This window comes from Rattus norvegicus, chromosome 5, assembly GCF_036323735.1.
Source record: "Rattus norvegicus strain BN/NHsdMcwi chromosome 5, GRCr8, whole genome shotgun sequence".
NCBI classification, from domain to species: Eukaryota; Metazoa; Chordata; class Mammalia; order Rodentia; family Muridae; genus Rattus; species Rattus norvegicus.
The window spans coordinates 80110103-80117212 of record NC_086023.1 but is presented as its reverse complement, the minus strand read 5'-3'; the positions used below and the strand labels follow the sequence as shown (position 1 = coordinate 80117212).

Sequence of the window (7110 nt, the reverse complement as noted above, 5' to 3'; positions counted from 1 at the left end):
AGGCAGGCTCACAATCCACAGGGAACAAGCCAGGAAGCAATGTTCTCCTAAGGACTCTGCTTTAGTCCCTGCCTCCACGCTCTCTCATAGAGTCCTCCCACCACACACACACACACACACACACACACACACACACACAAAACACACACACACACACACAACTTCCCTTCATGATAGACTGTAAGCTACATTAAACCCTTTCGTACTTAAGTTTCTTTTGGTCATGATATTAATGGCAATAACTCTAAATTGTATCTACATAAGGATACAGAATACCAATGTGTACTTAACACCTCACATTCTCTGAACACAATGTACTTTCTCTATAGACCTCCCTCTAATTCCAGCTATGGAGAGTAAGCTTACATGATCTCTTCCCAGCATGTTCCAGTAAATTCCTTCATGATCTCCTGCCTAAAGGTTTTCAACCTTCCTGATGCTATGACCCTTTAATACAGTTCCTCATGTTATGGTGGCCTCCAACCATAAACTTACTTCGTTGGTACTTCATAAATGTCATTTTGCTGCTGTTATTAATTGAAATGTAAATATCTGATATGCAGGATATAGGACATGTGACCCAGGTGGGGGTCACAACCCAAACATTGAGAACCCATGTAAGGTCTCGATCTACACGTTTGAGAACCACTGATAGCAACTTTTTTCTCTCTTCTCCTGCCTTCCTGTTGGTCTTTGTTATCCAAATGCAGCCAGATGAACTTTGAAAGCACACCTCTGACCATGCTCCTACTGTAATTCTAAAATGCTTCAGGTCCTTACCAGATACATGAAAACCAACCCCTACATAGCTCCTCACGGGTCCACATAAGCTGATATGTGATAAGAGTGCCCACCAAAAATACGTACATTGGAAGATTTACCCATAGTGCCTGAGGGTGTGATTTGGTGCAATTATGGTAAGATGAGGTCTTCAGGGTGAACCTAAGTCAAGATGCCTGACCAGTGTCCTCAAAAGAAAAGACTAGGATACAGGATGGATCAGAGAAGAGGCTTCCTGAAGACTCGGGAACACGATTCCACCAACGAGGAAGAGCTCAGAAGAAGCAAGCCCCAGCGAACACCTTGCTCCCAGAGTTCTAGCTGCCAGAAAGGACAAAGTCTAATTTTTGCTGAAGTCACCCATACTGCATGAGTTCCAGAGGGCAGCCCCTGCAAACTGTCACAACTCCCTTTCTAGCCTTAACTCATTTCGTAATTCCTGTGTTCACTGTGTTCCAGCAAGGTTTCCTTTGGCTCCCTGAACTGTTTGTACTCCTGTTTGCCATGGCCTTCACCTATGTGTACATTCTCCCCACACCCTAGAAGGCCCTCTGCTTAGTTCCTGTTAGTCTGGTCAATTCTCTTGTGCTTAAAACAATAGATTATTTGATGTGTATGAATGTTTTGCTTGCATGTATGTCTGTGCAGCACATGCACGCAGTGCCCACATAGGGTGTCGGATCCCTGGAACTAGACTTATGGATTCCTGTGGATGCTGGGAATTTAACCGGGGATCATCTCTCCAGTCTCTCCCTCTTCTGGTTCATCCTGCCTGCGCTCCATCAGCCATTGGTGACTGAAGGCTAACAATGCCTGGGCGCTGACCCTTCTGAGCATGCAGTAGTGTGGACGCATGGTTCCTGGGCTCGATGGCTTACAGATTACCCTGAGTTAAATATCTCTGTATTGCAAGGTTCCTGTGACAGATACTAATTGGGGAGAGGACTCAAGCCCTGTGAGGAAAGACTACTCATGGATAGCAGAATGAAATTCCAGAAATCAGGATGAAGGACAGCTTAGAGTCCACCCCCAACCTTGAAGAAAAGACTGCTCGGTTGTGAGGAGTGTGAATAGCTAGCCTTCCCAACTGTTAACTGCTTCAGACTCTCTTGTCTTTGAGCTGAGATACTGGTCTCTTTGGGGTGCACATCCCGCCCCTATGATCGAGCAAAACTTGGCATAGCATTTCTGTCTAACACAGGATAACTTCCCTTCCTTGATTCTGCGTTCTCCTAGCTCCCTTCGTCCTTCACAAGTTCCTGGCCAATAATCTCTTTGTCCCCTAAAGTTTGTTTCTGCCTGTTTTCTGGGGCTCGCTCTAGGTTTTGGGAGTTAAGCAGGTGGATTCCAGTGGCTCCAAGCATCCTCTGACACTGACACAAGCAGGTGCTTTAGAACTGATGTTGAGCCGGGGTCAGCAGTCCTATCTATCACTCTGCTGGAGGGACTACAAAATATTTCCTCTCTGGGACATGAATCAAATAAGCCCGTGTTCATTGATGTTCTTCTTGGCCCTAAACATACCCTGGAATTATGTAAGTGACTCGAATGTTTCCGCAGGCTTTTGGAATGGGGTATTTATTCAATTTGTTGAGGGTAAGACTCAGGTAAAGAAGTGAAATCATCTTCCTATTAGTCAGTTTCAGAAATGCTAGATAGTTGCATATGGGCCATTAGCTGGTTACACCAACACTCATTAAACCCCTTACCCACCTGCTTTGTCTAGTCATTTCTTAACAGCCACAGTACTTCAGTCACATGAACAGCCCACATGTACTAAGGAGTGCTAAGTGGAAGGGACTGACTGTTGCCTTCTGCTGGGGAAGCATCTTCTCGTTCATTACTAGAAAAGTAGTAATCTATAGGCAGACGTGGTGCTACAACCTGTAATCTTAGCATTCAGGAGGCTGGAGCTGGGGATTGCCACAGATACAAGACCATTCAGAAACTCAGGAAGCTCAAGGCAAGCCTTTATGTGAGTTGCAGGGAAGACAGATAAGTGGAGAAGTACTAGCTGTGAGGGCTGTGTGGGCTCCCAGCAAGGTCAGAGCAGATGCTCAGAACTCACATTAAAAAGTTGGTCATGGCTGCCTTTAACCCCAACACTAGGTAGATGGTGGAGACTGGAGGATTGCTGGGACTTACTCGCCAGTCAGCCTATCTGAAACACACTAAGTCCCAGATTCTGTGGGAGACCATGTCTGAAGGGGATAAAGTAAAAGGACACAGAGGGCTACAACTGGCACCCTGTTCTGACTCCTGCATATACGAGCAAAGGCCTTTGCATATGTGTGCACATGTGTGCACACACACCATAATCAACCAATAAAGGAAGAGGAGGGGAGAGGAGCAGGAGAAAGAGGAAGAGGAGAAAAGAAAAATGATAGTCCCCTAGTCAAGCATTTACCAAATGCTTGTAGACCAAGAGGGGCCAGTAGTCATGTCTCATTCAATCTCAAGCTACACCCCCTCCTCCATATTTTAAAGAAACCCACGTGCAGTTTCAGTCCAATGTGTCTGGAGCACTAGAGTGCTGTTTATTCCTCTTTCTCCTATTTAGCCATCCTCCCTTCCTGTAAAAACATCCCGACATATATAGTGGAGTTAATAAGAACAAAGGCTCCTGAGTCAGATGGACAGGCTTGGGTTTCAATCTAATTTCTCTCGCTGACTGGCTGTATGGCCTTGGATAGTTACTTGATCTTTCTGAGTCTTAGCTAACACTATGGAAAGATGAAAATAAATAGTACATAGTATAGAGAGTTGATGCAAAATGGAAATAAAACCTATCGAGGACTTGTCTCCTTCTTTAATTCTTTATTTCCCCACTACAAACACTATTTTATGTTTCTACTTCCAGGGTAAATACAATTTATACAGATACAAAATATGTTCCCATTTATAACTGTGTGTCTTTGTAGGCAGACTCTTGACATCATTTCTACTTGGACCTCCATCAGCAAATATGACTTTGAACAATACCTTTGTTTTTCTTTAATGATGAGATTATGTCGAGTCAGTTAAAGTCCAACGTTCTCTGAGGTAAACAGCTGAATCAGTTTACCTTGTTAAGTTAGCAGTTTGCATTCTGAGGTCAAGCTTTGGGGTGGGGGTTGGGGTGGGGGCTGTCAGCTTAGCTTCAGAAGACCCTGATAATTTTTTTAAGTTAAGATTTATTATTTTTATGCATATGTGCGTGAATGAGTGAGTTCATATGTACCACATGTGTACAGGAGGTCACAGTGGCCAAAAGAGGGTCATTTCCTGTGACTGGAGTTAGAGTCAGTTGTGAGATGCCATGTGAGTGCTGGGAATTGAACCTGGGTCCTCAGCAAGAACAGGTTTCAAAGAATCGGATTCCTTCTTTTGCCCTCCTTCTGACTTCCTTGGGCCCAGGTGTGTGCATGGTACACATGCAAGACCAATGCTCATACGCATGAAATGTGAATGAATCTTTTCAAAGAAAACCCAAGTAATTCAGCTTCTTCCACACTCCACTCAAGTTTTGAAGCAAAGATTCTCTCCATGCCTGACCTTCCAGTTCAATACCCACCTACTCCATAACTGGCTTTCTGATTCCAAGTCAGATCCAAAGTTGGATCTGGTTCCGGATGGCAGCCCTCTAGAACTTCCACTGTTTTTCTTGGGAATATGTTTTGCGAAATGTATGAGTGATAGAATCAATCCATAGGATATGACATTGCCAAGTTTGAAAAGAGCATGAACAATCCTTGGCTTCACATCAATACATGAGAAAACATTCCACATAGCTGAGGGAAAGAGGCCCATATGAGAAGGAAAAAAAAAAAAACTCGAACCCAGAGAGAGTATAAAGACGAGCAAAGTGCTGGAGGTGGAGTGTGGACACCATCAGCAGGGAGATTGTCCCAGCAGAGAGGCAATTCTATCCCTACCAACATGAAGCTGTTCCTGCTGCTGCTGTGTCTAGGCCTGACCCTGGTCTGTGGCCATGCAGAAGAAGCTAATTCCGAGAGAGGGAACCTCGATGTGGACAAGGTAGGCTCAGTGAATAGTAACTTCTGACTCAGAGAGTGCTTTGGAGAACTCTTGAAGCCAAGTGGGTCCTCTGAGGGGATGGGTACAGTGGCTTGTTCTATTAGACAAACGAATGGCTTCAGACCTTGAAGTAAAACCAGTTGTATGGTATTCAGATCTAACAATGTTTGGGGACTTCTGCTCTCACTGAGAGGCAGGGGCAGAATGTTAGGTATTGTGACAACTCTATCAAGCCAAATTCAAGAAGAAACATGTCCATGCGTTATCCCGACCCCCTTCTCCCTTAAGCATTTTCTTATCCATTACAGCTAAATGGGGATTGGTTTTCTATTGTCGTGGCCTCTGACAAAAGAGAAAAGATAGAACAGAATGGCAGCATGAGATTTTTTGTGCAGCACATCGATGTCTTGGAGAATTCCTTAGGCTTCAAGTTCTGTATTAAGTAAGTGAGGTGTCTGCCCTTAGCTGAGGAAGAAGAAATAAGCACAAATTCGTGATTACTAAAGTATTGGACAGAAATGAAATAACCTTTAAAAAAAGCCATTTTGCTAATTTTGCAAAAATATTCAAAAGGACAATGGAATCAGAAACTGGAGATACCTATAGAGTAGAGGGTGAAGAAGCCAGCCAGATCAAAAATCCCCTAAGCATCAGCTTGCTCTGTTTTACAGGGAAAATGGAGAGTGCAGGAAACTATATTCGGTTGCCTACAAAACGCCAAAGGATGGCGAATATTTTCTTGAGTGTAAGTATATACAATATCTGTCTACATATCCACAAGGAATTTAGTAAACCCTACCACCTTTATCGTGTGTGTGTTTGTGTGTGTGTGTGTGTGTGTGTGTGTGTGTCTGTGTGTCTGTGTGTGTGCGTGTGTTTTACTGGGGATTGAAGTCAGGAACTCGCACCTTCCAGTCAAACTTTCTACTAGCGAACTCACCACAACCCCTTGTAGAATCTCAAGCACTTCCTGACATGGTTGATTTAGCCAGGGACACAGGGGCCATCTAATAGCTAGCACCCTGTGGCAGGCAAGGGAGATAAGTATGGTGAGGTGGAATCTGTTACTGCCCGGTAGCTAGCACCGGTGCACATTGCTCAGGATGTGCCATATGAGACGGCAGACTTATGAAAGACAGACGTGTCGCTTGCAGGTGCTGAGGGAGGCAGGTGAGCCTCAGAGAGGATGAGAGAGAGTGAGTTGCTGCTGTGCCTAAGTGTTCTCTAGTGGGCATCCTCCCAGGGCCCCTTCCTTAGAAGTTACTTCATCAAGTCCAGAAAGCTACAGATGGGAAGCAGCAGACATCCCTGCCCCCCATCTCTTCCAGGATATGTATTTTAATGATTTTTATATTTGGGGTAGAACAGGTAAAGGGTTTACATAATTTCTTGCAGGCCAGAGTATTTTTGAGCTGTGTCCCATTTCCTCCACAGATGACGGAGGGAATATATTTACTATACTTAAGACAGACTATGACAGATATGTCATGTTTCATCTCGTTAATGTCAACAATGGGGAAGCCTTCCAGCTGATGGAGCTCTATGGTAAAGTATTTCCACACGGACACTGATCTTGGGGTGGGAAGAGAGGAAGGAAACTCTAGCTTTAGTATGGTATTCCCAGCTTGGTCCTGCCTCTTTCTCACTTCCTGAAGGTCGAGGATGTTCACCAACACCCTGCCTCAAGCACAGTGATGGGCTCACTCTGAAATCTCTCCGTGTGCCAGAAGGCCATTGCGTGGGTGCCACATTCAGGATAGATTGGACCCACACCTGTCAACCATGTCACCAGCCATTTTCTCTCCCTTATGGGGAAACCCCTGTCCCCTCGCTTAGTCCTCTGGTCAATGCCTAGGACACAGCTGCTACACTCACTGCTGCTCTTTTCACAGGAAGAACAAAGGATCTGAGTTCAGACATCAAGGAAAAGTTTGCAAAACTATGTGAGGCGCATGGAATCACTAGGGACAATATCATTGACCTAACCAAGACTGGTAAGTCAGGACTCACTTATTTTTCTCGTCCTGAATATTATATCATAGAAGAAATGAACCTGGGGGATTTGCTATCAGCCAGTTGTTGAAAGCTGGAGAGGCACCTCATTTCCTCTTCAGGGAATAACGTGGACCTGGTACCTGAACATGTTCTTGTTCTCACCATGCAGATCGCTGTCTCCAGGCCCGAGGATGAAGACAGGCCTGAGCCTCCAGGTGGGCAATCTCCAGTGAGAGCAAGGGGTGGGTGGGCATGGACCAGGCCCTTCCAAAAGCATTAGTATGGTGCCCCCAAATTATTATAAGAATAATTTGATAA

General features: G+C 44.9%; 1 long non-coding RNA gene across 1 annotated transcript; it reads left to right on the top strand.

The window, feature by feature from the left end:
• The first annotated feature begins 6236 nt into the window (after positions 1-6236).
• On the top strand, positions 6237-7102 carry LOC134478989 (uncharacterized). The gene is made up of 3 exons (XR_010051822.1): positions 6237-6342; positions 6690-6791; positions 6962-7102. It is a non-coding gene; the product is annotated as an uncharacterized LOC134478989 (long non-coding RNA).
• Positions 7103-7110: the final 8 nt, after the last annotated feature.